The sequence below is a fragment of the Petaurus breviceps genome, unplaced genomic scaffold, assembly GCF_028583685.1.
Source record: "Petaurus breviceps papuanus isolate PSGF00001 unplaced genomic scaffold, PetGlider_PUasm1.0 207, whole genome shotgun sequence".
NCBI lineage: Eukaryota > Metazoa > Chordata > Mammalia > Diprotodontia > Petauridae > Petaurus > Petaurus breviceps.
This window is the reverse complement of record NW_027185850.1, coordinates 28,906,525-28,916,245: the sequence shown is the minus strand read 5'-3', so window position 1 is coordinate 28,916,245 and position 9,721 is coordinate 28,906,525. Positions and strand designations below refer to the sequence as shown.

The following is a 9,721-nucleotide window of genomic DNA, read 5'->3' as shown; positions in this document are numbered from 1 at the left end:
TGTCCTGTGAGTGTGGCAGGGCTCTGCTACCTGGGGAGGGACAGGAGAGGAGCTGAGCTGGGAGTGGGGGGGCTAGGATGGGAGTGGGGGCAGGGAGCCGAAAGAGGGAGGCTGCGCCGAGTGCGGGGGCGCACGCGGAGGTGCGTGTGTGTCTCAGGAATGTGGCGGGGGTGGGGTGGGGTGGGGGCGGGCTCGGGCAGATAGCTGTGAGGTACGTTTCAATCTCGCCGGTTCGGGGAAGCCATTTCCAATCTGCTCTCTATCATTTTCAATATCATTAATCCCAGCCACTCCATTTTCCATGCTTGCTAGGCCAGGCCCCCGAGTGCGCGGCGGCGTCGAAAGTGACACATATTCATCACGGCCCGGGCGGGCGGGCGGGCGGCGCTGGTACAATATTAGTGTTGCCCCCCCCTCCAGCCCGGCCCCCGCCTCCCTCTCCCCCCACCCGGCGGCCGCGCAGCCCGAGATGGCCCGAATCCATCACCTGGAGACTGTCACCCTCCCCAGCCCGCCCATTTATTTGGGCACTTAGGAGGTAATTGGGCCCCATTAGCCGGGCGGCCGGGCGGGCGGGGGCAGCTTGGCTTTGGGGGGAGCGGACTAGGGGCCTGGGGCTGCGGGGGCTGTAGGAGGGGGGCGCTTCCTCTTGCCTCCTCCTTTCTTCTGCTCTTCCCCTCTCCGGCAGTGGCTCCGAGCGCCCTGACATGGAGTCCTGGGGGCGGTGACTACCCTTTCCTATCCCAGGAGGGGATTTCTCCCCACCTTGGGACCCGGTTCTGGGAAGAGGGGAGCACCCCTTCTGCTGGAAACCTCTTCAGGTTGTGCTGTCGCTCCTGGGCACCCAATGGAGATGATATATGTGTAGGGGGGGCAGGGTCTGGGTATGCACCAAACTGGAGGAAGGGGACCTGGTTTGAGGGGCAGATGCACCTCTGCCTTCCGGGAGTCTTCGGGGGTGGGGGGTAGGGCGGGACAAAGCAAGGCCACCCATCTGGGAAGCCGACCAGCCCAGGATTGCTGGAGGGCGTGACTGCACTGGCCCCCTTAGGCCAGGTCTCCTAGAACTGAGAGTTCTCAGAGCCCTGGGGACAGGGTGGTGGCGGTGGCGGCATCTGGCTCGTATTAGGAGCTTAACAATTTACTCATTGATTGACAATCAGGGAAAGCTACGGAGAGGGAAGGGAGGTTAAGACTACGTTTCCTGGTCCTTCCCTTTCTCTTGAGCTACTAGGACCCGGGTATCGGAGGCGGTGGGCGGGCTGAAGGGAGGCGCAGGGCGGCAAGGACGGAGGGTCATGGCTCAGGGAGGACGGGAGGCAGGGGGGCAGGAGGACCCGGCAGCAGAAGGGCGGGGCAAGGGGTGCAGGAGGGCAAACGCTCAGCCCTCTCCCCTCTCCTTGCCCCAAGCAGGGGCTTCCAGGACCGCGAACACCCATTAACCCCGTCAGCAGATAAATTGGCCACCTTGTCAAACTCCCATTTAAAATGCAAACGAGATTTGACAGAGTCAACTGAGACTTGAGTCGCGGGAGGCGCTAATCCTGGGAAGCTAATTACGCCCTGGTGAGACCCTGAGGCCCTGCCTGCCTGGGGCCGAGCGAGGCTATGCCGAGCCCCTGACTGCCCTGGCCCAGCCGATCCAACCGCCAGGCGACAGCCAGCTTCCCCTTGCGTCTTCTGCCCTACCATGCCCTCTGCGTCCCTCGGATCAAGCTTAGGCTGCTCCGAGGCTGCAGGGCTCCTCACAGCCCCACCCGGCCTGCCTACTGCCAAAACTGCTCTTCCTCCTCCTCCTCCTCTTCCTCACCTCCTCGTCCTCTTTCTCCTTGGATAGCCCTCACCTTCCTCAGCTCCTCTCCCATACATGTTCCTTGTTTATCCCACCTGACTCCAATGACTCAGTCAAGTAACCTACTCACTTATGAACTCAGATACCCCAGGTTTCGGGGGGCGTCAATGTCAGGCTAGGAGATCCTTCAGGACTGCTATCAGAGGGTTATGAGCCTCTAAAGTTCGCAGGCGTTCTGCCCGTTTCACTGTGTGACTTAGGACCAATCTTCCTCGCAGAATCCTGGCAGGTCAGAGCCTGAAGTCCACAAGTCTAGCTCACTCTGTTACTCTGGCAGACAGAAGTTCTGTCTGCAACAAACCCGTACATATTTGAAGACCTCCCATGAGAGAGGTGCTCACAACTTGTGGAAGCAACCCCTTCTTTTGGGGAACAGCTTTGTTGCCCTCTGGGGTCTCAGTTTCTCCCCAGTAGAATGGGGAATGTTTGTACATACATATATCCATACATACAGAGATGGAGACAGAGAGACAGACAGAGACAAAGACAGAGATAGACAGAGAAGGAGAGAAGACAGACAGAGAGAACTCAAGCGAGCTGCATTTGGAGTTATAAGACATGGTCTCAAATCTCCGCTCTTACATTTGTTAGCTGTGAGTCTCAGTTTCTTCCTCTGTAAAATGAGGATAGCCATACTTGTGCCCTCTTCCTCATTCAGATCTTGTGAGGAAAGTGCTCTTTGTAAACCTTTGAAGTTGAAATGTGAGTTGAGAGCAATCATTTTTATCTCTGCTGCTCCTCCTCCCCTCTCCCTCCCTTCCTCCCCTCTCCCTCCCTTCCCTCCCCCCCTCTCCCTCCCTTCCTCCCCTCTCTCTCCCTCCCCTCCTCCCCTCTCCCTCCCTTCCTCCCCTCTCCTTTCCCTTCTCTCCTCCCCACAGTTTGGAGGATTAAAGGTGCAAGTGGATGGAAAGCTCCTTGGGAGAGGGATAAATTCCATCAAATCAAAGTCTTATTGTCTTTAATGAGTTATAGAATTCAGGTTCTGTGATGAGAATAAGGGGGGATTTGGGGTACATCCTGGGCCCCTCCCTGACCCCACCTCACACTCCTCCCTGTCACTCACCCGAGATGTCTCCAAGCCTTCCTGGAGTCTGTTGGCCTGAGGCTGACCCTCCTATAGTCATTTGCTGCCTCCTACCCCAGCGTTCAGGTGAGACTTGGAGTTTTGTGAGGTTGAGTTTTACCCTCCTACCTTCCAACTCAGAACGGAATGGGTCCTGGGATGGTGAGGTGGTAGGATAAGAACTAAAGACCACCGAGTCCAAACCCTTTCATTTTCCAAAAAAGGGAACCGAGGCCCAGAAAGGAAAGGGATGTACCCAAGAACACACAGGTAGTAAATAGTAGACTTGAGATTCAAATACAGGTTCTCTGACTCCAAATCTAAGCAGCCTGTCAAACCCCTAATTGTACAAATAGGGAAACTGAGTCCCCATGTTCTTTGACCTGTGATGATGTGGCCTCAGTCTGCCCACCCCCACTCCTAGGTGGCACTGAGGCTTAGTACAAAGAGCCCTGAGCATGGAGTCAGGAGAACTGGGTTCAAGCCCTGTGGATCCTTCCTCTCTAACTCTTAGTGTCTAAGGCTTCCTCACTGAAATATCACAAGAGCAGCTCCTTATAAATCGTTCTGAGAGAACTCAAGCTGGGATCATTGTCATCACTGTCCCTGGCTTTGGCAGATGCAGGTCCATCATGGGCACATCTGGGAGAGTTGCCCCCTTACCCCACCCAAGACTCTGAAAATTCCTGTGATTTAAGAGCACCTCTCCAGGAGCTGAAAAATTATCTCAGGCAGAGGTGGCCGGCCACCTCTGTTGCAGAGAGGCAAGCGGCTTTAGAGTTAATAGCTTGGAGCTGGATCTCCATCTGCCACCTGGGCCCCTGAATGGGTGGGGAAATCCTGTCTTTGGTGGACTGGAGTGCTCTATGGGCCCAGAGGGCTTGGGTTTCAATTCAATTCAGTGAGTATTTAGAAACTTCCACAGAACAGAGAATGTCAGAACTGGGAAGGTCCTTAGAACAGTGTTAGAAAAAGTAACGAATGCTTGTTGACCTTAGAAGATAGAACAGAGAATGTGAGAGATCAGGGAGGGACCTTGGATAGAGCAAACAATTTCAGAGCTGGGAAGAACTTTAGAACAGAGATGATAAAATGTCAGGGCTAGGAGAGACCTAAAAACCTAGGATAGGGAATAGTCAAACTTGGAGGAATCCTGGGACTCAGTTCATTTACATACCCATTATATAGAAGTTAAAATGGAGGCTTCTAAGGGGGAAAAATTTTCCCCTAGATTATAAAGGAAGCACATAGCAGAGCCTGGATACAAACCCTGGTACTCTGTCTCCAAGACCCAAGCTTTTCCCCTTTCACCCTAGCTGATTTCTACAATAGCTGCTCCCTAGAATAGGCCCTCTCTAACCTTCAATTCAAGTTCAGTCCAGTCAACAAACATTTGTCAAGTGGTGAAGTGTGTGTGTGTGTGTGTTCAGAATTTCATGACAAGCTGCCAGACTAGAGCCAGTTTTCCCTCCTCTAGGAAGCCTCCTCAGAGTGCCCCCTTCACCCCTTCCGCTCTCTTGTAGCCTTCCCCCCCCCCCCCAGATTATATAACCCTTCCTTCTTACAGTTCTGTCTCCTATAGGTGAGACCTGTCTCTTCCTAGGCTGGGAGCTGTCCCCAAGAAGGCCTGAGCCTTCTCCTCTCCCCTCACCTGCCTCACCCTAGAAAGTCAAGCTCCTGAGGGACTCCACACATATAGGGGTTCTAGGAAGATGGTGTAATTGCCCACCCTCCTCTCACAAGAGGGGACTTGTTGAGGGAGACCTTTGATTTACCTCCTTCTTCCCTGGGCCAGATGAACTAAGAACCATCTCAGATGTGGGAAAGACCCAGTCCCCTCCCAAGAAGAAAGAGGAAAAAGAGGGGAGAAGAAGGGAAGGAGGAGGAGGGAGAAGAAGATGAGGATATGGGGAGGAGAAAAATACAAGGGACAGGAGTAGGGGAAGGAAGAGATGGAGGAAGAATAAGATGAGGGAGAGGAAGAGAGGGGAGGGGGAAGGGGAGAGGACAGAAAGGAGGCTTCCAGGATGAGGGCCTGCCATCCTTTCGAAGCCTGGCCTAATTCTCTCCCGCTGCCAGCCTGCCTGCTTGCCTCATTTCTTTCTTCAGGGCTGGCGCTTAGGGAGCTGAGATCCCAGGGCTAATTCCTAAGAAAGTGGTGGGGGATTAGGAAGCTAGGGAGATTAGGGGCAGAGCTGGGGGGTGCTGGGGGGAGCAGGACCCTCCTCAAAAGAGGAGTCTAATTCCACTTAGCTCTGGAAGAAGGCAGCATTGCCAGCCATGGTTCCCTCAAGGTCTCCCCAATGCCCACTGCCCCTGTCCAGCCCAGCAGGAGCTCCAGCCTTTTTAGGAGAGAGTATTCTAACCCCACCGCCACCATAGGAGACAGGACTCTGCCCTCATCTGCCCCTCCTCCCCAATATACACTACAGCATTATTTTTGTTGTTAAATCCAAGGAGCAAGAGAATAGAGGAAGATTAGAGTGTGTTGAGAAGAGGCTGGGTTCCAAGGTAGATCTTTGCTTCAGGTCCTTCTGCCCAAGGAGAGATTGCTTTGCTCTCCAGGGCCCTGGTGCTGAGATTTGGGGATCATGCTAGGAAATCATGGAAGAATCAGGAAGAGAATCAGGATGAGTGTATTGGGAGGATTGGTGGTCTGTTTTGGTAGGTGGCCCCACTTAGGTAACCTGTGGTCTGAGGGGTAGAGTAGTGAGAGAAAAAGCCATTCACAGTGGAGCCCGAGAACCCACATCTGAAATCCCATGGAATAATCGGGGACTGACAGATACTGGGTATAGGGGTCCTGGACGGAGTCCCAGTTATGACAGCATTTGGGGAGCAGGGTTCAGTGGAAGTTAACCTGGGAAGCATTTTGGTGGAAAGTAGCTATTACAGTAGAGTTGAGATGGCAGGGATGGGTCAGGGGGGTGTCTTGGAACAAGATCAGAGAGCAGCATGAGGCAGGGGGAAGCAGGCAGAGGGGAGGAGAGAATGGTCAGAATCTGGGTCCTGGAGCTCCTGACTGAGGAATAGGGAAGGAGGCTGACAGACTTCAGAGACAGGATACCTGGTGCCTGGGGGGCAGTCAGCTGACCTGGCTCTTAGCCTTTCCCATGGGACCAAGCTCCTGGAAAAATGGGCCCTTTTGGTTCTCCTTCCCTCTACCAACTGAAGGAAAATTACGGCTTTTCCTGGGTTATTTTTTGGGGGAGGAAGGGGGAGGGAGGGAAATTTCTTCCTCTTTCTTATCTTTACTGTCCTCTCCTTTTCCTTCATTTTTTCTTACTTTCCTTTTCCCATTGACTCTCCTCCCCCTCCCTTTCCTTCACCTACTGCTACAAGACAGCAACAGCAGCAATAATAGCAATGAAGACAATGCCAGCTCCTGTCTCTCTCATGCTGAAGGTGTTCAAAGCACTGGTTTTACCACAATCTCTTGAGGGAGGCAGTACAAGATTTTTTTTTGGTACCAATTTTACAGGTGAGGAAATGAAGGCTTAGCAGAGAAATGACTTTCCTAAAATGCTGCAGCAGGAAGGCAGGGGGGCCACAATGCCAGGCCAAGAGGACTCTTTGCCTTCTATCACAGATACTTTTTTACTCTGGGTAAACAGAGTAAAGAAAGTTCCATGGAGCAGCCCCACAACCATGGGCTAGCCCAGGCTCCTCTCTGACCTTCCTCTTGTCTTTGGAGTCAGAAAGACTTGGCACAAAAGATGTGGGGGAGAATGTGGAGAAAACGTGTGAAGGACCTGGAGGAGACTGAGGACAGCATGACCAGGATGTGAGGCGAGATATGGAAGGGGAATGGGGAGAGGACCTGGGGAGAATCTGAGGACCTGAAAGTCAGAGAGGTGTCTGGGGAGAATCTGGAGAAGATTTGGGGGAAGACTAGAAAGATTCTGGAGAGCCCCTCAGAAGAATCTGGGCAGGCCTTAGGAGAGAATCTAGAACTTGGAGGGATTTTTGACGTCATCCCCTTTTCTGGGGGAATTGGAACCAAGAGTTAGAACAGGGTCCTGAGAGCCTGGACATCAGCAGGACCCAGCCCTCTTTCCGCACCCCAAGTCCCTCTAGTTGGAAGGTGGGGGTAGGTCGGGGCTAGGAAGGCCCGAGGGGCAAGGCTGGGCCTTAGGGGGCTGGAATGCCGAGGGGCGTTTGTTTTCAGTGGAGGACGTTCCAATGGTCGATTGGAGGCCAGGGCCGGGGGCTAATGAAGCAGGACCTGGGCTTGTCAATAGACGATCTGAATTATTTATCCCTTTCTGGTCAATCCCCGTCATGTCATTAGCATTTGTCTGTCCAAAGGGAAGGTGAGAGGTCCTAGACCTGACTCTGAGGTTGGCTGGTTACCCTCCACCCTCCTTGCAGTGACCAGCTGGGGACCTCTGGGGCCCCACAGCAGTGTCTCTGGCAGCCCCCTGGCAGCCTAGCACTCCTCCTTGAGCCTGCTCTGAGCTTCAGAGAAGAGGCAGGAACTTGATCGGGTCCCTCAGGAATCAGGGGAAGATGAGTCCAGATCTCCTCACTACAGACCTGGGGCTCTTTCCAGCTCACCTCCCCATTCTCACTTATCCAGGATGTCCCGCAGGGAAGAAGAGGGGGTGAGGTAAGAGCCTGGCAGTCAGGAGACCTGGGCTCTGGTCCCAAGTCTGCTACTGCCTCACCATGTCTATGACCTTGGGATTGTGAGTTCCCCTCACTACATCTCAATTTCTCTATTGGTAAAATGAGGCAATTGGACAAGGTGGTCTCTGAGTTTGTGATTTCCTGTGTGCAGCCCAGAGACCCCAGAGAAGCTCTTCGGCAGCCTCCCTCTCCTCACTCCACCCCCCCTTCTCTCCAGGCCCGGTGAGATAATCACTCTAATCACACTCACTGATCCCCCTTCTCGAGGACTTTAACTTGAACAAATCACTTTCCTTCATACATCTCTGGGAGGGAGGGAGTGTGTGACACAGGGGCAGCCGTCCATGTTCTACTGAAGGGAAAACTGGGGGTAAGGAGCCGACGGACCTGCTCATAGTCACACAGTGGGGAGATGTCGGGGTAAGAAGCATGTGCCTGCAGACGCCGGCTCTGCCCACTGCCCCAGCCTGTCCTCAGTCCCTCTCCTGGCTAACTGATGCCTACTCTTCAGTGCCTTGGTCTCTCCTCTGCAGGGGCTGATGAGGCAGAGTGGTGAGGATAGGCTCCCTTAGACAATAGGGAGCGCTCTGGAAAGAAAAAAAGAGCATTGAACCGAGCACAATGCGGGGAAACTACGAGGAAGACGGAGGCTAGATATGGGGAAGAGCTTCCTCACACTGAGCTGTCCCAAAGGGGACCAGGCTGCCTCCTAAGGTAGTAAGCTCTGCCTAGGGAGTCCTCAAGCAGAATCTGGAAGAACCCTTGGACCTAGGTTATGGTGGGGATTCCAGTCATCCATGAATTGGACTACTGGGTTCCCTCCCAACTCTCAGATTCTTTCGGGATTTCCCCCCAGGTCTTCTCCCCCAGGTTCTCTCCATATTCTCCCCAGCCTCTTCCCCAGGCCCTTCTGAGATTCTCCCCTAGGCACTTCTGAGGTTATCACCCAGATTCTTCCCCAGGGTGCCTACTTCTTCCCCAGCCTTCCTTTGGGGAGCACACCCTAGGCGCTCTCTCTGAGCATGAAGGAGGGGGAGGGTCCTAGCTACTCTTCTTCCTCAGGCATACACACTGGTGCACACTCCTCCGTCACACCCTCCATCCTCCAGGTGCACGCATGGAGGCCTGGGGTGCTGTCAGTTATGGGCCTCCAAGGGAAAGCACACTCATTAACTGTTTGCCTTCATTTTGTCACATTGATGTCCAGGCAGAAGGAAGGAGAGAACTGAGGGGGGCAGGGGCTGGGGGACTGCCAAAAGGAGCTCCCCTCTTGCAGGGAGAGTGGGCATTGGATTATCCGCTGTGGTGGATTAGTTGGTGGGGCAAAGGCAGGGGCTCAACATTATGCAGAGGCTCAAAAATTCGGCTGCTCAGCTCTTTTGAGATATAATAACTACACTGCCCCTTTCCATAGGACCTGAAGGTTTGCTAAGCGCCTTCCTCCCACTATCTCTGGGAAGGAGGACAGGGTTTTTAATCTCCCTTTGTCAGAGGAAAAAGAAAGAGACTTGCCCAAGGTCACACAGCTACTAGGTGGAGGAGGTGAAGTTTTCTGGAACCACAGAGTTGGACTCACAGACTAAAGCCCTTTCTTTCTATCCACAGCTCAATCCAACTTCATGTGAATCCTGGAGCTGTCTAGTCCCTCCTGGAAGAGCCTTGGTTTCCCTTCTAAAGTCCACGGCCAGCAGTTTTGCACATTGAAATGACACAAACGCTTAGAGGCCTGAAGGTCAGAGCTTGGAAGGACCTGAGAACACAGCACTAGGTTGGAGCTGGGAGAGAGCTTAGAACAGGGAAGGCCAGAGCTGGGAGGGAGCTTAGAACAGGGAATGTTAGAGCTGGGAGGGAGCTTAGAACAGGGAATAGAGAATGGCAAAGAAGGGAGAGAATTTAGGGCTTGTGGAATCCAATTCGTTTACTTCACAGATAAATAAATGGAGGCCAAGAGGAATTGTGTGATTTGTTGCACCATGTATCATCTATCATAGCACATACCCTGGAGTTTCTGATTAGCCAGTGATTAGTAATTATTTGGCTCTTTTCAAGTCCTCTCAGGCCACTCAGATCTCTCCCACTACCCTCCAAAGGGAACATTCCAATGGGAGGGGTGGTCTCCCCTAGCCTCCCCCCCCAAGACCCTCACAGCTCCTCTCATGAACCCCCAGAGTCTGTCG

General features: G+C 53.5%; 1 long non-coding RNA gene across 1 annotated transcript; it reads left to right on the top strand.

The window, feature by feature from the left end:
- Positions 1 to 420: 420 nt before the first annotated feature.
- LOC138164840 (uncharacterized) lies at positions 421 to 9,492 on the top strand. The gene is made up of 2 exons (XR_011169199.1): positions 421 to 538; positions 9,150 to 9,492. It is a non-coding gene; the product is annotated as an uncharacterized lncRNA (long non-coding RNA).
- Positions 9,493 to 9,721: the final 229 nt, after the last annotated feature.